Here is a 21,294-nt window from a genome sequence, read left to right as displayed (position 1 = left end):
AGTTACCCAGACAATCCCTATTCAATAATATAAAGCCTAGAAAGCATGCTTCCACAAGTGAAGATCTTCTCAAGAGCCAATAACTCTTAAATACTTCAATTATAAATTCTAATTCTTATGTTTGTGGTACACAATTATTTAGCTTGTGGGAGGAAAACAATTTTTAAGAGTATGGTGATTACAGGAAAAGACTTGAAGAATTGTAATCAAAAACTGAAATAAATGAATTATGGTTAAATAACTGAAAAACTGCATGTGCTACTTCAGTAATGATACAAGTTTCAAAAATTCAGCTGTAGGAGTTCCCGTCGTGGCGCAGTGGTTAACAAACCCCTGGCCTTGTTCGGTGGGTTAAGGATATGGTGTTGCTGTGAGATGTGGTGTAGGTCGCAGACGTGGCTCAGATCCTGCACTGCTGTGGCTATGGTGGCATAGGCTGGCAGCGCAGCTCCGATCTCACTCCTAGCCTGGGAACTTCCATATGCCACAGGAGCAGCCCTAAAAAGAAAAAGAAAGACAGAAAATTATATTTAAAAAGCAATCATTTCTTTTCCTCTATATTTTATCTATGGTTCTTATATATTCTTGACATTTATACTAAACTCATGTTTATATAGAAGCACAGTTCTACCATCCTTTTCTTAAGCCCAGGCCATTTACTGAATTTTATGCTTGGAGTTACCTAAAATCTATTCAGACTTCTTCTATTTAAAAAAAAAAAAAACAAAAAAAAAAAAAACAGACTTTTCTAATGGCAATGAGTTCAGTTTTCCTTTAAGTATTTTAGGGGGTTCAATAAATGACACTCATTTTGTTTCTTCCTTCTGAATTTACATCTCATCAAAAACTGATGAGTGAATCTCAGAATATTAACTTTACTACTGATAAAGTTTATGGGAGAGAATGACTTGATCAGTGATGAGATTACTCAGCTAAATTAATCACCCATTTGATTGGATGAAAACAGATGCCCCAACAGGAATACAGCTGCTCTCACAAGCTTAACCATAGTGCAGAGAGCAGAAAAGAACACATGCATCTGGCGACAGTTTGGCTCTGAAAAAGGCCACCAGGGCCTACGTCAAGTATATTTAGCTTTTTCTCCCAATTTATCTCTCAGGTAAGTCATTCATTCCACTTTCAAAGAAAAGGGGAGAAAAAGAGGAATGAAAGAAATTGAAAATATTCTCCTCATACTTTTCTGAGGAAGTGGGATAGAAATTTGCTTTCCTCTTAGAAAACCCAGGCAGTGTAAACACATCCCTACATCACAGGTAATAAGTAACAAGGACATTTCCATCACTTTCAGTGTATCCTAAACCCTCTGTATTTAAGCCAGATACTAGAAATCAGGGTAATGTTATGAAGAAAGGGGTCAATTCTATGGTTATAAAACTGTTAAATTTCAGTTTCTTTCCCTTTTCACTTCTCTAGCGGGTTTAAGGAAATGAGTGATTCTCATCTTGTTTAGAGAACCAGATTATCTTTAGTGTCTATTCGTAGTTCTTATTTAAACTTTATAATCTAAGTATATATTTTAATGGACAAATTCATTTATCAAATGTCACTTTTCATATCTATAATGGTTAATGCACTTAAACAATATTCTACTTTTAACTGATATGCCCCTGCTTTATTCTGTTTTAGAGAGTCACTACAAACAACCTTAAGTGCATTTATTTTTGTTGAGTTATAACTGACATATAACGTATTAGGTTTAGGTATATAACATAATTATTTGATACATGTATATATTATGAAATGATTACCACAAAAAGTTAACATCTACCATCACCAAAGTTATAATCTTTTCATCTTGTGACAAGAACATTTAAGTTTTACTCTCTTAGCAATTTTCAGACATGCAATACAGTATTGTCAACTGCTATAACAATGCTATATTAAAACGAGAAGTTCTGACCACTTTTAACCACTTGCCACCCCCCTCACCCCATCTCTGGCAATCACCAATCTGATCTCCGTATCCGACTTCAATTTTTTCTTTCAGACTCCACATATAAGTGAGATCAGAGTATTTGTCTTTCTCTGTGTGATTTATTTCACTTACTATAATGCCCTCCAGGTCCATCCATGTCACAAGTGGCAGGATTTCCTTCTTTTTATGACCAAATAATATTCCATTGTAAGGCATACCTGTCAGCTATTTGGTTGTTGAGCAAGTATATTCCTCCAACAGCATTTTCTCACTTCCTGTCCCTGTGTCACATTTTGGTAATTCTCAAAATATTTCAAACCCTGTAGCAGGAAAAATATATGATTGGCCGAATACTCAGATGATGGTTAGGATTTTTTAACAATAAAATATTTTTAATTAAAGTATATACTTTTTTAGACATAATGCTATTGAACACTTAGACTACAGTATAGCGTAAGCATAACTTCAATATGCACCAGGAAAGAAAAAAAATTGTGACTTTATTGTGATATTTGCTTTGTTGCCGTGATCTGGAACAGAACCAGAAATAGGTTGGAGGTAGACCTGAACATATATGCCACATTTTCTTTGTCCATTCAACCAGTGAAAGACACTTAGATTGCTGCCATCTTTTGACTATGGCAAATAAAATGCTGAGATGAACACAGGGATGCATTTCTCTCATTCTTTTCAAGTTAGTAAATTAATTTTACTTGGATAAATACCCAGAAGTGGAATTGCTAGATTATATGGTAGCTCTAGTTTTAGTTTTCTGAGGGAACTCCAAGCTATTTTCTGTAGTGGCTGCACCAACTGACATTTCCACCAACAAAGTACAAGGTTCCTTTTTCCCCATATCCTAACCAATACTTGTTATTTCTTATCATTTTGGTAACAGCCATTCTGACAGATGTGAGGTGATACTTCACTGTGGTTTTGATTTACATTTCCTTGATAGTTAGTGATGTTGAGCACTTTTTCATGTACTTGTTAGTCATCTGTATGTCTTCTAGGAAAATGCCTGTTCAGATCCTCTGCCCATTTTTTAATTGAATTGTTCACTTTTTTTCTATTAGGTTGTGTGCTTTTCTATGTATTTTGGATCATAATCCCTTATCAGATACATGATTTGCAAATATTTTCTCCTATTCGGTAGGTTACCTTTTTATTTTGTTGACAGTTTCCTTTGCTGTGCAGAAGCTTTCTAGTATGACGAAGTGTCATTTGTTTACATTTTCATATGTTGCCTTTGCTGTGCTGTCAAATCCAAAAAACCATTGCCAAGACTGATATTAAGGAGTTATTAAGTTTTTTTCTAGGTGTTCTATGGCTTCAGATCTTACGTTCAAGTCTTTAAACCATTTTGAATTGATTTTTGTACACAGTATAAGATAGCAGTCTAGTTTCATTATTTTGCATGTGGCTGTCCAGTTTTCCCAACACCACTTATTAAAGAGACTATTTTTTCCCCATTGTATATTCTTGGCTCACTTGTCAAATGCATTCTTTCTAAGATCTTTATCCAAGAGAGTTGACACTCAGATTAACAGTCACTAGAGTGATGATTTTGTTCTTTGTTTGCAGGAGTGAAAGAGAGAAGTGTGTTAAGGGAAGGACTATTTGAAACAAAGAGACAAATCAAAAGAATTTGGGTAGGAAGGTAGTTAACTTTAAAGTGGATGATTAAAAATTATCTATATACTTAAGGATACCTAAAATTGAACGCCATAATCATATTTACCTCAGTTTCTAAAGACTTATTCTAATTAGTAAGTTAAAGGTAGAAGTTTTACTATACAAAATATCTACAGGTTGTATCTTCTGTTCTTATTAGATTTAACATTATGACTAGAACTTTAACCTCTCCCCCAGAGAAAAGAAATATTCCAGGAAAAAAACTTAGTTTCATGATTTAATTACACAACTAACATATACCTTTATGATGTTAAAAAGATAATAATATTATAGATCAGTGCATTGTCCATATTAACATTTCTATTTAAATTAAAATTTTTCATAAGATTGCTTTAGCTTTTTATCACTACAATTAATACAGAAGCTTAGAAGAAATGAGTGATAATAGCTCATACCTTTGGATTTCATGAAAGGGGAGATACATAGTTTGTTCACCAAAGTATTCTTTATGCTAAACACATAGTAAGAGGGCAATAAAGTTTTGTTGAATACATGAATAGATTAACAAACTGGAGACAGCTTAGAATATTAAAAAAAAATTAGTCTCAGTCTTCTTGGAAGGCTTTGTTAGTTTATAATGGAGCTGAAAATTACTGACCTTTTCAAGAGAAAGGAAACATACAGGTCTCCCTCATAATTGTGTTATGTTTAAAGATGCCAGATTTTTACGGAACATTTTAAAGGCTTTTTTCCCCTAAGTAGAATAAATTTGGCTTTCGTATATGAAATGGTGTCTTAGAAAGTTCTCTCTTATTCCTTATTCCTAAAGGATATTTTAAATAGATTAAGAAAGTGTAGTGATAACCCTTATTAAGCATAAAATAATGAATTGTTGACCTGCTTTTATGGAAAACAGAGAAATTTTCATTTGTACTTTAATTTGTCTGGATTGGCAATGAACAATAGGAGAGGAAAAAAAAAAAAAAAAAAAAAAAAAAGAAAGGCAATACTGACTTCTCCAGGCTCTGAGTTTAGGAAGAGATGGAATGATTATTTAATATAAATTGGGAGATTTTCTACCTTTTAAGATAGAAAAGTTGTTGGAAGTATAACTATAATGACCCTGGGGTAATTTGTATTTTAAAGCAATTCAGAAAATGGGACAAATTATGTAGCAAAATAGTGAGAAATGAGATTCAAATCTTAGTTCATTTGCTTTTGAGCCATGCAACTTTATGAAGTGACTCAATCTCTGTGTACTTAGTTACTTCATTTATAAAATGAGAAAGTGCTATTTCATAAGAACTAATGAAAGGATTATGACCATTTAAATAGGGGACTAGTACTCTGCCTGGCATATGGTAGGTGCCCAGTAAGTATGAGCACCCCTTTTTGTTCCCTCAGAAACGTGGGGAAATTCTGAAAAAAAATAGCCTACTCTCCTGTAAGGAAAGCACTTAAAGGAACATGAAGCTAAGTAATGTAATGAAAGTTTTATAATATTTAGCAAGATGCTAAAGCAATCCTATGAAAGTTTTTAATTTAAATAGAAATGTTAACAGGGCCAATGCACTGATCCATAAAAGTATTGTATTTTTAGCACCTACAGAGTTGTGTTTGGAAAAAGTGAGATACAGAATTTCCAAGAGACCAAATTTTCTCTAGCCAAGCTCTGCAGCTGATTATTATGTAAACTAAGGCTTGAGCTGCACTGGTCTCCACAATAATTTTCTTTGGAGAAGCAGCATACTACTCTTTTCACTTTTTTCCTTAGGGAACAATATTCATATGGTATAATTATAAATAAACAATGGGGCGAAAGGTTGTTTTCAGTGCTTGTACCATTGGGAAGCCCACCCTACTCTTTTTCTTATCTTCCTAGTGTGGTCCCCCATGCAGCTGTTGGGAAAAGTTTAGAACTGAGCTGAATCCCAAAGTGGGATTCATATGCTTGAGACACAAACTAGGCTCGATTTAAACCAACATAAACTAGAATTAAAGACAGAGTTGTTGAGATTCATGTGGGCTGATTCTTGCCTTGTCTTCATTTCCAGCAAGAAAGTACCTTTCTTATATAACTGATGGATAGGCTTCTTGACTTGGAGACTTCATTCAATTTTTCAACTATTGGTTTAGCTGTTACTATTTTACCAATTCCCAGGTCCATCCTTATGTCATTAATAATGCCAAAGAGCAGCTGTGTTAAAGCTGAGGCTGTCTCTCGACTTTGCCAGCCTTTGAGGTCACCAAATATAAAGTAGTTCAAAGGAATTCTGCTCTCTCCAAGGTTTGGTGTTTCCCCCACCTGTTACACTGTTAGGATAGTTTTCAACTTCATTGGCTAAGAGAAACCTTTTACATTCATTTCTGTGGTTGTTCTTTCTTCTCTTTTTCTAGTGAATACTGCCATTTTCTTTTCCTTCTGTTCTTCTAACTTAAATTCTCTGATTAAAATTTCTTTCCAGGATCCCATCACACACTCTTAACTTTTATATGGATCTCATCCAATGGTTCAAACAATGAGCTACTTCTGCTATTTATTTATTTATTTAATATAATGATTTTTTTTCCTTTGTAGCTGGTTTACAGTGTTCTGTCAATTTTCTACTATACAGCATGGTGACCCAGTTACACAACATTCTTTTTTTCCCACATTATCATGCTCCACAGAAAAGAAAATCATGGACTTGGAGAATAGACTTGTGGTTGCCAAGGGGGAGGGGGAGGGAGTGAGATGCATTGGGAGCTTGGGGTTAACAGATGCAGACTATTGCCTTTGGAATGGGTTAGCAATGAGATCCTACTCCTGCTTTTTAAAGATCAGCCCTGGAGCCTTCTTCTTGAGTAACATCAGCTCCTTCTCCAGCTCTTCTGATATATTTCAGACTCTAGATTAAGTTCTCTATTGTCCTTATTTCCATCCCTTATGAGTGAAGAAGTAAAGTAGAAAAAGAAAGCCAGGAACAACAGGAACAATAAAAATACACAAGAACAAACAAATAAGTAACTATGATGTTGCATCAAATGTGGCTCCAGTACCCTAATCTAGTCTTCATGAGTTTAATATCAATTATAACATTTAATGTTCTAAATCAAAGATATGGCTAAGATCACAGTTACTATGGAGACCTCAGAAAGAATATCTGACCTTCAGTGAGTTGTTTATAGCATCAGTGAAAGACACATTAAGAGAAAGGCATTTAAGAGGCCCAATATTTCATTCAGAGAATTTCTTTTTACTAAGGTTTGTGAGGTCCAGGTTATAGAAATTTGGGGCTTGATATGAATAGATCATTATTATTAATATTAAATACAATTTAATATTAAAGAATTCCTAATATTAACAAATACTTTTGTTTTTCTATATACTTTTCCAGACCTTCCAAGGTTTTCTTATTTGGTTGTACATTTGAATCAATTTATAAAAGTCAATCGATGTAACAGGCACAGAAAACCTGAGTTCTGTTTATCTAACCAGCTGTACTTGGATTTTATAGCATTTTAAACTGGGAGAAATGTTACTCAAGTTGCATTTCAATGAAGAATACACATTTATTGGCTGTTGGCTCATAAAAACTATGAATGCATATCTTAGAGATACAAGTTAGGAGTGGAAACCCAAAATGATCAAATAAAAATCTGAAAGAATAAGTGATACAGTCTGTAAGCAAAATTCTAGTACTCTTCCTTTGCCTATCCAGGAAATCATGTTTCTGACTCAAGCACCTTTCCTAAATGAGGGCTTCTTACTTTTATATACACATTTTAGGGGGAAGAGAGATGATTCTTCCTAACCAACTTTCAGGAAAAATGTACCTATAAAAATATACCTGACATATCTTCTGTTTTCCCCACCTTCCATACAGATCTTGATGAGTACATAACACACATGTATGCATGTGTGCACACACAATATTGTGTCTGTTCTCTATTGATGCATTAATAAACTATCACAAACTTAGCACCTTTAGCATATACTTATCATCTCACAGCTTCTGTGGGACAGGAGTCTGGTTTCTGCTCAGCTTGCTCTTCTGTTCTGGGTCTCATATGGCTTCATTCAAGAGATCAGCAGGACTGTTTTCTCATCAGAATGGTTGACTGGGGAGGAATCCACTTCCAAACTCATTCAGGTTTGGGCAGAATTCATTTCCATGAGGCTGTATAATCAAGGCCTACAGGTTCTACAGGCTGTCTGTTCTTGCCACGTAGGCCTCTCCATAGATGGTTCACAAGATTGTTTGCTTCTTTAAGGCAATCAGAAGAGTGGGAGTGGGACATTTTGAAATTATCTAGGCTCTGGTCTTAATAAACTTATCGAGAGATTACTATTTCTCTGAAGGCTACATCAAGAAGAAAGAAGTTTATTTGGGGTTTTATTGCACCAACTCTGAGACCAGGAATTGTAAAGACTCTTGTACTATGTACATCTCTCTGCATCATTCACCTATATATTCTGCGACTCAAAAAATCTTGCATAATTTACTGCACCTAAATTTCAGTTCAAGAGCTTATGTTTATTAATCCTTTACTTCCTGACATGAGAGCTCACTGGGACTTCCAACTTATGATGCCTGTAAAGGTGTATACCAGCCCCCTTCCTTCTCTAGGGTTCAACATCACACCTACCCCTGGTCATTTCATCTACTCCAAGGTCTTAGAGACAATCTATACGCCAGTGATTCTAAGAACTATCTAAAGCCCAGAGTTCTCTTTCTATATTCAATTCTACATCACAATTGACTCCCTAACATTTTACTATGATGATCTACAGATCTCTGAATCCAAACAGTTAAAAACATGCATCACCATTCTCCCTCACCCCATCCTCTTGAGGTTCCCAGGCTAGGGGTCCAATCAGAGCCTACCTATGCCATAGCCACAGCAATGTGGGATCCGAACCATGTCTGCGACCTATACCACAGCTCACGGCAACACCAGATCCTTAACCCACTGAGCAAGGCCGGGGATTGAACCCATGTCCTCATGGATTCTAGTTGGGTTCATTAACCGCTGAGCCACCACAGGAACTCCAAGATCATCATTTTCCTAAACTAGCTCTTCATGAATCCAGGCTCCACACAGAGGTTGGCAAGGAGTGGGGATAGAACGAGGCTTTGTTTCTTGTCCTCCTTATGTTCCAGTCATAAAAACCTAGCTCTAGCCTATTCCAGATCAGTAGATATAGTCAGGACAGCAACTATCCTGATGCTTACTAACTTCTCTGGAGTCATGTTCACGCTTCATTTCTGACCCCAGAGCATTTGCATTTCCTTTTCTTACTTGAAAACTAACTTATTTACTAAATAAAAAATACAGATACACACACATACACACACACACACACAAACACTATGATTGTTTAGGTATGTAGACAAAGAGTTTTAGTTCTCTTGTCTTCCATATTGCCACAAATGGACAACCTGTGTTTTAATATCTTTTAAATGCACCCAGTTCACATCATCTCCCTGGCACTAACCTCAGTCAGGTCCTCACTTGTGTTCCTGCCTCTTTTGCCCTTCCAACCATTTCTGTTACAGCCTGAGTAGCTTTCTGAAACACAGATCTGTCTGGGTCATTCCCCATTGTTCTCACCATCAGGCCTGGATTATTTAAAATGACCCAAGTGCTCTTGATGACTGCTTATCACTCCATCTTCCTGCATCATATGAATGCCTACCAAACTCCACAACATTTGATTCTGCAGTAAGAGTTGCTACCTACATTTGTGGAGGAATATTTAATGTGTACTTATAAACATTACCTTAGCTGGTTCTTGCAAAAATCTTACTTATTAAATCCACATTTTATAGTGGGAAATAGAAAGGGTAAGTGACTTCACCAAAGTCACACAGCTATTAATTGAATATTAATTGGAGAATGTGGGTTTTGACTTCAAAGACCCTTATATTATTTTCTGATATATAGTGTGTACACTCTCCTTTCTCATTTCTGGGCTTTTGTTCCTCTACCTAGAACTCATTTATTCCTGCCTCATGCCTTTTTCATCCTTGAGGTCTTACTAGCTCAAGTGCCCTTTTAATGTGCCTTTTTACTCTGCTGTAATTTCTCAACTGCTTTACTCTTCTGCATTTCCCTTTAGACACTAAGCTGTGTGACAGCAGAGATGAAATCTACCTTGCTCTCGGTGGCATCTTTAGTATCATGACACATACTTTCTAAAAAAATCTCAAATATACTGGTTCTGAAAATTCTGATGTGACTTAAGAAAAGGGATTTTGTTTCATGGTAAATCAAAAGGCATGGGGATTTTTTTTTTCTTTTTTCATTTCAGGAGAACCAGTCACTAGTTCCCAGGTCAAACAGAGTAGTACTGATCTGATTTACTGTTTTCAATGTAAAGCTGCTTCTCACGGTCAAAATTTTATAAATATAAAAGTGGAAGTTATATTTTATGAGCAAATTCTCTAATAAGCCCATACAATGGTTGTTAAATTTCATATTGAACAAGATTTTCAAACTTTATAATATGAGAAATGTAAATTACATAAAATGAAAATCTAAGCATTGTATTCTACTTTTAAATATCCATAGGATCTATCTATTTCTGCCTGCACTATTGTGTAAGAATTAAGATAAATATGGTTGGGGCATTCTTACCACTTTTATGAGGAAAAATATATTTTTTCATCAGGGAAATAGTACCAGTATTTGTTCATCTCTTTTAGGCATCAATACATTATTTTACATTTTATTTTGAATTTTTTGTCAGATTATTTGTTTCCTTATGAAATATATAATAGGTATAATTTACCTTCAGAATTTAGGAAATTACTTTTAAAACCAGTTAAACTAGTACAACTAATGAAAAATTCATTTTCATTTCCATTGTTTTTCATTGTGGTAAATTCGAGAATACATTTTTTTCAGACCCAGCATTCATTTCTAATTATATACCCTACAAAGAGGCATGCTTAGATATGCACAAATGCCATAGCATCCTTATTCATAATAGCCAAAAACTGCAAGTAGTCAAAATGTTCATCAGCAATGGAATGGAAAAGTAAATTAAGGTTTATTCACACAATGGATTATTGACAGCAACTGAAACAAATGAACTACAGATATCTAGCATCATGAAGAAATCATAATTAAAAGCCTAACATTGAGAAAAGTCACACCAAAGATATATATACTATGATTCCATTTATATAAAATTCACAACAGGCAAACTGAATTATATTATTTAGTGATATATTTTCAGGTGCTATAACTAAAGAAAAGAAAGAAAATTCTTACCATAAATGTCTGGGCAGTGATTTCTTTGAGTGGGAGGGAACATGTTATAATTGGGTAGGCTGTCTGCAAAGTTCTATTTTGTAACATGTTGGTGGTTATATAGATGTTTGCTTTATTATAATACATTAAATTGTGCACTTGTGTTTTCTATACTTTTTGTACTTGTGTATTTCATAATAAAACGATAGGACCACAGTAAAATTTCATTTCTCTTTACTGTTAGGTCCAGAACATTACGGATAGATGAACAGGATTGTCAGTTTTCTCAGTATGTTAGTCTATACTCACTGTTCAGGGAGGAAATGACTCTACTGACGAAAAAACAAAGTTTGTTTTGGTTGAAGAAGAGTCAGATTTCTTCATTAGGGGGATACAAAACATTTGTTTTCCATTTACAGCAATAAGCTTGAGCCAGTTAAACATTTTTTCCCCTATGAATGCTAGTTCGTTTTACAAACTAAGGCTATAGACTAGAACTTCATTTTTTAAGTATAGTTGATTTACAATGTTGTGGAAATTTCTGCTTTGTAAAGTGACCCTGTCATATATGATACACACACACACATGCACATACCCACAAATACATTCTTTCTTTTCTTCCATCATGGTTTATCCCAAGAGACTAGATAGATTGGATTTAGTTCCCTGTGCTATACAGTAGGACCTCATTGCTTATCCATTCTAAATGTAACAGTTTGTATCTACTACATCCAGACTCTCAGTTCATCACTCCCTCTAGGCAAACTTGTGGTTCCCCTTCCCCCTGGGCAACCACAAGTTTGTTCTCTATGTCTATGAGTCTCTGTTCTGGAGATAGGTTCATTTGTGCCATATTTTAGAATCCACATATAAGTGATATCATATAGTATTTGTCTTTCTCTTTGTGACTTACTTCATTTAGTATGTGAATCTCTAGTCACATCCATGTTGCTGCAAATGGCATTATTTTATTTTTAATGGCTGAGTAGTACTCCACTGTATACACGTACCAAATTGTCATAATCCATTCATCTGTTGCTGGATATTTAGGTTGTTTCCATGTCTTGGCTATTGTGAGCAGTGTGCTGTGAACATAGGGGTGTGTCTATTTTTGTGAGTTATAGTTTTGTCCAGATATATGCCCAGGAGTGGGATTGCTGCAGCATATGGTAGTGGAACTTGATTTTTATACAAAACTAACATGGCTAGTCATTTAAATACTTGACATTCCTTTTACTATCATTTTCTAAGGAAATTTATAATTCCATGAGATACAAGTAGGAACGGTTTTGACATTCTTATTTCATCAGCCATTCAGTGTATATAATATGTTAGAGTTATAACCATGTATGAATGAATTGATGAGAACTTTGCAATGCTTCTTGCTTTTCTCTGGTATTCAAAAAACAAATATATTAATTCATTAATTAAGTATTAACTGAGCAGCAACTCCGTTGTAGTTCACAGTGCTTGAGCTAGGAATATTAAATATAAAGATGATATGCTTTTTGCCCTTAACATGCTTAAAATATTTATTTCTTGGAGTTCCTGTTGTGTGGCACAGTGGAAACGAACCTGACTAGGAACCATGAGGTTGCGAGTTCGATCCCTGGCCTCACTCAGTGGGTTAAGGATCTGGCATTGCTGTGACATGTGGTGTAGGTCACAGATGCGGCTCAGATCTGGCTTGGCTGTGACTGTGGCATAGGCCAGCAACTGCAGCTCCAATTAGAAGACCCCTAGCCTGGGAACCTCCATATGCCATGGGTGTGACCCTAAAAAGCAAAAAAAAAAAAAAAAAAAAATTATTTACATGAATTAGGCTTCTGAAATCTAGTATTTTAACTTAAACTCAATTATTTCAATTGTTTCAATTTAATTAAGAGAAGTATACTGTCAGTTCCACTTAATTTTTTTCCTCCAGCCACCTGATTATAATTTCCTTTTTCAATTTTAGATGTCTTAAATGATTGAGTCTCTTAGTTTACCTTATCCTGGAAGAGAATAATGTCTTTAGAAAAGAATAACCAAAGTCCATGTATTTGAGAAATACTTAGGAAGTTTGGCTAGTAGAATGAAGGAAGGAGATGGTACATTCAGTTTTGGATGTATAGCCTTTCAAATGGCTATGGGACATCTAAGCATAGAAACTGAGTAGTTCGTTTAATATATAGGACTAACTGAGCTCATAAAAAAAAATACAAAATCAGTACTTGAAGATTCCTTGGATTGGATTATTTCACATGGAGATGATAAATGAAGCTTTAAGTATATAGATGGTAATTAAACACACAAATGCTGCTCCTTAGAAGAATATTTAGAATAAGAGTCAAGGCCCTAAGAGACAGCCCTGAAGACAGTGATATTTAGGAAAATGGGAATAGAAAAGAAAGAAAAAGAAAATGAAAATGACAGAGTATGGTATCATTAAACTAAGGAGATTATGTTCAAAGAGGAGAAATTAGTCATATGAAATCCTACAAGTAAAAAAATCTAAGAGTACCCATTAGGAATTTAGAAACAAAGCATTTAACAATAGTTTCAAGAGATTACTTGGGGTTGTTTACAGATTGTAATGGGTTAATGAATGCACAGAAAGTGAGGCAAGGGGAAAACACTGACTGTAAGAAACTTTTTCAAAAAGTTTCCATATGAAAGGAAAAAAATAGGACAGTAGCTAAAGGGTGAGTGAGGACAAGGGTATTGGGTTGTTTTAAAAACTGGAGAAACTTAGATATGTTGAGATAGTATTTTTGAGAAGGATCCAATAAAAACATGGAAATATGGGGTGGGGGAAAGGGAAGAAACACAAGATTGCAAGCGACTTTGGCCCTTGAAAACCCAAGACAGAAGAAGAAGGAAAATCCAGAACACAATTGAAAGGAAGAGAGGACTGGCCTCATGCAGAAGGAATAACACATCTACATTTGTGCTGGAAGCATAAGAAGCAGAGGGTACTGATGTCCCTTTGCTTGTAATGCTTGGATTATGGCTTCTGTTTTCTTTGTGGAGAGATACTAAACTGAGGGGAAAAACAGCATAAAGAATAGAGATAGAAACCGTCTCTTCGAATAATGGGAAAGAGAGGTAGGGATTAATGAAGAACTGATCCAGCTTGAGATTTTTTTTCCAGGAAAGTGGAAAAGGAAAATTTAACAAGGAATTTGAGGTAAAAAGAAAAGTTGAAGTGGTAGGGCAGAGAGTCTGAATTAGTCAGGGATTAGATTGGGACTGATAGAGTTATAAAATTTTGAGGACTAAGGGATTAGAGGTCTTGATCGATGTGGAGAATGAGGAGGACTGACTAAGAACTGAAAGGCTAAGAAGTTTTTGTCAGAGAAAGGAATTTAAGATTTTAGAGATGGTAGTTCTCACTAACAACAAATTCGGAGTTTGTACATGGCAACTGATGGCCAAAACGACCTGTACATCCCTCATGCTGCCATATTGGTTTAATGCACTTTTATTTCCAAATATTTGTTGGTTCCTTTTAACTTCACCTACAATATCCAATTATTGCTTTATCTTTCTATTCAAAATATACCCAAATTTTATGAATCAAGGGAAGAACAACCTCACTCTCAAGGCTTTCCTCATTACCTCAGTCCATTGGGGTTACTTCCTACTATGTCCTATTATGAACATATGATATTCAATGTGTTCCCCTTAGTGGCCCACATAAATTATCACAGTGTGCTGCAAAAGTTATATTTCCTGCCACCACTTTTGCTCATACTAATATGCCTCTGCTCATTCCTATGCCTGTCTGGAAAGCCAGTCACCTTTTCCTTCTCTGTCAAACTCCATCAGCTGTCAGCTGGATGCCCTCTCCTCTGTTTTTACCATTCCTTACACATACATCTATTTCAGCACTGCTGCATTGTGTTCACATTAAATATTTCATATTTTATTCCTTACCAGCCTGTATATTTCTTGAAAAGAGTTTTTCATTTTATTTATTCTAGTGCCAAGAACCATGCTTGGTACAGAACGGATGTTCACTATACGTTTGTGGAGGTGAATGGCAGTAAAGGCTTGTTCAGTCACTTAGTGGCTATGTAATCCAGACAAGTTATATTCACTTCCCCAGCCTCTGTCTTCTACGGGAAGAAAGAGGAAATCTCACAGTTATTGAGGAATTAGGTGAGATGCCAAATGGAGAGGCAGCTTCCAGTCTAGTATCTGGCAGATAGAAGACTATAGTGAATTCTTCCAATTTAATTTTCATTTACTTTTTGTGGTTCTTGTATTTTTAAATTGGTATTTAATATATGTATTGCTATTCACATTTTTATAAGAATATCTTAACTCATCAACTAGATATTAAAGTTTCTTGAAGATATGAATCGTATAGTATATTGGCTTGAGTATTTCACATTACAAAATATATTCATATTCATATATTATGAATATGATTACATACTTATGAACAATGAATATTAAGCATTACCAAGGAAATGAACTACTTTCATAGATTCTGTTTGATGTCCTAGCTCTGAGACAAATGAGGCAGGATCATTAAAAATGTTCTTTAAAGGACAGAGCTACATATAAAATATATCTGTATTCATTGACATGATTCAATCTCACCAACCACTAACTGAATGGGGGGTCAAAAGCATGAAATGAAATATTTGTATCGTAAATACTTTTTTCTTCAATGACTACAAGTCAAACTGCATAGTCTAGTCTGTATCACTTGAGGTGCAGGAAAATTCTAATCTGGGCTACTCAGCACACAAGCAAATAAGAACAACCACATGAAATGAATGACATCAGATATACAGGTGCTTATATAACACCTGAATGATTAAATCCTTTTTCTCTGTGTTCACAGGAATGTTCCAGCATTATGCAGGCATAACTTTTAGCTGCATATTATGTTGAAAATTAAAATAGACAAAAGCCTTGATATAGATGACCTATATCAAATAGTGTTGTTTTTTTCATATAAATGTATACAATTTCCATTAAAAATTGTATTCTTAACTCTTTAGTGATTTTTTGGTAAAGACAGCAAAGCCTATTTCATAACTGTATAGTGGTACAAAGATTTATAAATGCATCATTATATAGAATGAAGCTGAAGCAAGAAAAGGATTTCACAGAATCACTTAATAGTGAATGTATCAAAACATACTTGTTTCTTGGGTCTAACTATTCAGAAAGAAGGCAGGTGTAACTCTCACCCATCAAGTCCATTCCTATATTCTGGCAATTGAGTATGGTACCGATCAGTAAGTTTTGAATAATATGCATGTCACAACCTCAGAGTGGAGAGCTGATTTGACTTGTCTATTTGTTTGTACATATTTTGAATTTTTTAAAATGACACAATACAACTTGAAAAAGAAACATTTGATTGCAGGAGTTCATATGTACTCTTTAGATGTTTTCATAAACCTTCTTCATCTATATTTTCAGCAATTTTTCTTGGACGTCTAACAAATACTGAAATCAGTTTGCCTCTCCACTTACCCTTTCATAATGTTCGTGACACAATCCTGTGTAATTTGACACCTTGGAACTTTAAACAGACTCAGAATCTTTTGGACCTTCTAGCCATCATCAATTCACATAGTGTGCAGTAAATCCAGCTCAAAATAAACAACACAGATGGAATCGAAGCTTATAGTACAATGTCAGCAGTATCCACAGATTGACAGAGCTAGTTAGGCTGCCAGATGCACAGAATGTTGTTCTATCTACTTGTTCTTTATAACTGGACTTGATGGAGTACATCAGTGTCAAACTCCTTGCTGGTTTCCACACGCACACGCACAGAAACGCACCCGCATAAACACGCACATTCCTGCGCTCTACATCAACGGCGCCATCTGCTCTCAGCTTTACATGTGGTAGCTAACTAACTCTCCTACTGTGCCTGGGTCTCACCGACTGCTTTCCCTGGAAACAAATGACAACAGTTTTTATCTTGTGCCCTCCTTGGCATTATAAAATGAGGCTCTTAACATTTCCATACGCATATATTTTACATGCATTTTTTAAAAAATTCTGTTTTCCATTTTATTTACTGATTCCCTAGAGAATGGCAATATCTCTTTTTATATCTCCCCCAAATTGAGATTTTTCCTATGGAACTTCACATACCAAGATTGTTTTTCCTTCGTAAGATTTACATAAAAGCACTATATATGAAAGTCAGGAGACTTGGGATCATTTTGTTCTGTCCACACTTTTGTAGGGTTCTACCTACTACTTGCCAAATGACGATGTAAAGAAATTGGGGTGTTCAATAGAGGCAAAATATTCATTCCTTTCCACTATCCTTCTGTAAAATTCCACTGCCTATAATGACCATGCTGGGAATGTTAAGATGAGGGAGTTGTACAAACATAAAATATTTTCCATACACAAGTATCTTGCCTGCAGCAGAAAGCTCATGTGTTATTTTGTTCCCAAATGCAGAATTTTGGCCTTGACCTCTTTGCCATCTCTTCTGAGATCTAGACATGTAGTAAGATATAAAAAGAGATAATCACTTTTTTTAACTGACAAAATTCAATTGTAATGTCTTTTCAAAGCAATACATCCATATTAACTGGGAGTATAAAATGTCATAAGAAGGAAGTGTGGAATGAAATGACAGAAAGATGACCCACGCTTTGGCCATACCAAATATCTTTTCCTGACCCATTTCCACGTCTGGCACCTGTCTTTATGACAATCTCTTCAGAAGATCTACGGAAATTATACTTACCTTCTGGTAACTAGGTAACATAATCTCCTGGAGGCTAGCTAATTGCAGCCCACGATAACCTCACATACAGTAACTGTTAAATTTTTCATTTCTTTCAAATTATTATGGATCAGTGGAGAGGGTATTGATTTGATTCATTAACGGATTCCCAGTCTGTTCCAAGGTTAATGATTACATGTATCTCAATTACATCCTTAACAGGTTATACCATATGATTTGTTTTAACTGCTTTGTACACTGTGTATCTTCCTCAGCTGAAAGGATTCTTAGCACTTCATGATTTAACAAATCTTTCTTCTCCTCTCCCTAAAACAATGAACCTGCTTTGACGGAACATATCAAAGCAGGACAAAAATAAATTATAAAAGCTTTTTTCAGGATTTTTCAAGAACCAGAGCATGACAGTTTATTTTAGTCAGGTAAATAGTCTGCAATTCATTCATGTTTAAAATATTTATAAGTATGGGGGGGTCAATCCTTTTTTTAGTGTTTTATACCACTTTTCTTATGTAGGAAGTACTTTTTTTAACTTTGACATTTTGAGTATACTCATAGTACAATTTATCCTTAAAAAGTAGAAGATATATATATATATATATATATATATATATATATATATATACACACACATATATATATATATAATATTCCCCTGACACTTTTTAGGATTACAGTAAGGCAAATGATTCACAGGTATCCTCCCATACTGTCCATGGAGAGTCAGGCAGGGGGACAGAGAAATTTACTGGAGGGTTCCCAGGGCAGAGAACATTTCTATCCATTAGAAGACAATGCAGTGATTTTTGACAAGAAAGAAGACAATTGTTTATTCTAATCCTTCTATTTCCTTTCTACTGCCAGTAACCCTATTTGCCTCTATATTTAAGCCAAGCAAACTTCTCCTGGGTCCTGAACTAAAATTGTTGAATCATGGGACAGTCTATCTAATACTGTTTTCTTTTGATGAGAAAGCTCTGCTTCTTGCACACAGTACTGTAGAGTCCAGAGCAGGAATTACATTTTAAAGAATCTTATCACTTTTGCTTTCCATTTGTATTCTGAACAAGCAAAGCACCAGACTCCCCTGCTTTCTGGAACCCCCAAGATTCTGACAGAGTTTGGGGACTCAGAAGCCAAATGGGAATCATCAGGAGGAGAGACTTCAGTTATACAATCCATTAAATAAAACAATAGAGCCTGCAGCTGAGCTATTAAAAAGAGTAGAGCAATTTTTATTTCAATGGCTACATTTTATTTCCTCTTCTGAGTGACTGTTAACAAAGGGCCGCTGAAAGGACTGGATAAAAAGCAGGCGTCAGATGCAGGATCCATGAGTTAAACAACATTATTAGATACAATTTCATAAAATCTAGTTGCTTTTTTGCTACTAGAAATCATGTCCTTTTGTCAACTTGTGGTCACATCAGCACTTCTGCTGATATAATTTGCTCCAGCTGCAGAGCATAGCTGGCCTGCAAATCAAGAACCAGAATGAGGACAGGCAGGAATAACTCAATGGCTTGGATAATGTGCAAATCACTACACTTCTCGCTATTAGTCTACTTTTTTTTTCAGAATATTTGGAAGAGGAAAAATTTATCTTTAGCAAAGCAGCCAATCAGCCACTCTCTTAAGAACTGGTTTGTCTGGTTATCTTCTGAAGCCTCACCCTCTTGCAGTGATGCTCTGTAATCATGACATTATGTATTAAAAAATAACCAACACTTAACTTACTTCAACCAGTATAAACTGGCAAGCTGAACACCTAATACAAATAGCTTCTGGTTTTGCTCACCTCTCCTACAAAAATATTTCTTAGATTTACAATATTCCTGAGTACTTCTGTTTATCATTTTTGCATTTCAAGTGCTTCTGTCTGGCCTGGACTGTACAGGTTTACAAAATGCTACACATTGTAATGACAACAAATTGCTATAAATGTCTTGATTTCAGACAAAAAAGATCCAGTCAAAAATGAGATAAAATACTACTTATTGATTTAGGCCTGAGTAAGAATGGCAGGGACTTAACTAGTCATTTAGCATTGAACTTCAGACAGCTCTGTTAGCTTGATGAGAAACTCTACTGATTTACATTGAAATCAATTAGAATTGGATCCTAACCATTCCAAATTCAGCTATAGTGGAAATGCTTGACAATCACTCATGTATGAAAGAAATACAGCTTCTAAATAAAAGCAAAGCCCAAGTACTCTTGCATATCTGAGGGAATCATTATATATAGTGAGCAAATAAGAGACGACAAACAATAGCACATACAGCTGAAACAGCTGGGTCAGTGTCCCTATAAGAAGGGCTTATCAAGTGTGCAAAGGCAGCACTGGTCCCTTGTTCACAGTGCAAGTGACCAGATATTCTGTTCATGGCATGGCAACCTTCCAGGGCCAGGTGTAGTCATAACTGCAAACTCATTATGTAACCTGTCACCTTTAAAAATCCATTGTTGTAGCAAGAACCCACATTCACAGCTTTGGTTGGAACATTTTCTCTTTTTCTTTGTAAACTGACCTAGGAAATGTGATGACTACTGAACAGGCTTTTAGACACTGGTTGTTTCAGAGAAGACAAAGAGAGGTTATGAGCCAGGTATCTGTGGTACTGAAACCATTTTCCTTTAGGCAGAACTGCATGATGAGATGGGAATCAGCCTCTTGCCTTTTGCTCTGCTTCTTTTATAAGATATTAAAGAGGTGAATTTGTCAAAGTCCAGGGCACTGCTTACTCTTCAAATTAGAATGGAAATAATAACATTTTCTGAAATATATATGGGTGATTTTCTCCCATCCTAAAAGTTTCAGAAGTTTACACCTTCTAGAGGCAGGCTAGTGAAGCTCATGGGTTCTACCCTATAAAGGTTTTAATGTCTGGCTGGAGTCAGCAAGCACTAATCCTTCACATTTATCAGATGTAAAATATGCATTTGTATTGCTGGTCACTTCTGAGAAGGTGGAAAACTTATGGTTTACTTAAAATAGAATCATATTTTATTATGATATTGACTAGCAAGTCGGCATTATTTGACTATTGTTTAAGCAACTAATTCAAATAAGTGAGAAACAAAGTGAACCTACTGCAAGACTTTTTAACCCTCTGAGAAAATAAAAACACCTGTTAACAAAAGAAAAATGCTTGGCAAAATGAATTTTGACATCTCTAATCACACTCTTTCAACCCTGCTCTTACCTGCCATCCTTACAGGTGGGGCGAGGTACAAAAGGCAGGGCAAAGGCGGGCAGCCTGAAGTCTGTGAGATGGCTCTTTAATGAGAATCAGTTCTTTTATAGTTCTGTGTTTGTTCCTAGCCCTGAGCAAGCCCTTCTTTTATCATCACCCCATAACCTGGTTGTCGTAGTGAGCAAAATGTGTGGGGCACTTTTAAAATGACAGTATGTACAGTCATGCTTAAGGCTGCCAAATTGCTACTTCCTTTTCAGATCATAGATGCTCATCTGGTATCCTGAATTGATGCCTAGACAGGGAATAGTAACAATAAAAAAGTGCTTCTGACTTTTTCTTTCATTTACTCTAGTCACATTGAACTTAGAAAGAATTTGTGCTTTCTTAAATTTCTCTATATATATCCTCTGAATTGCTTGTACTGTGGAAGTCACAAATCAGGCAAAATAATATATGGGGCCTTGAAAGTCTATTATATAAATCTAATACTTTGCTTAACAATATGGTTTCAAAAGTACTGTACTTAGAAGTTGCATTATCCCCAAAACAGACAAAGAATCTTTTTG

General features: G+C 35.4%; 2 protein-coding genes across 13 annotated transcripts in view; one reads left to right on the top strand and one right to left on the bottom strand.

Annotated features, from left to right (window-relative positions):
• LOC110259421 (uncharacterized) overlaps positions 1-21,294 on the bottom strand; it is a 574,595-nt gene that overhangs the window by 263,866 nt on the left and 289,435 nt on the right. For 9 of the 12 annotated variants that reach the window (XR_002341811.2, XR_014838267.1, XR_014838265.1 and 6 more), the window contains one exon: positions 2,155-2,256. The exons of the other annotated variants lie outside the window; for them this stretch is intronic. The gene's annotated coding sequence lies outside the window, so the exon portion shown is untranslated. The remainder of the gene's footprint in view (positions 1-2,154; positions 2,257-21,294) is intronic. 12 annotated transcript variants of the gene reach the window in all.
• Positions 1-21,294, top strand: part of LOC110259422 (endogenous retrovirus group K member 9 Gag polyprotein) — a 789,250-nt gene that overhangs the window by 717,994 nt on the left and 49,962 nt on the right. The gene's annotated exons all lie outside the window — the stretch shown is intronic.

This window comes from Sus scrofa, chromosome 2 (assembly GCF_054392235.1).
Source record: "Sus scrofa isolate SSC_HxYL_T2T_F1_AM1 chromosome 2, Sscrofa_HxYL_maternal_Yorkshire_Landrace_v2.0, whole genome shotgun sequence".
NCBI lineage: Eukaryota > Metazoa > Chordata > Mammalia > Artiodactyla > Suidae > Sus > Sus scrofa.
This window is presented reverse-complemented; position numbering and strand designations above follow the sequence as displayed.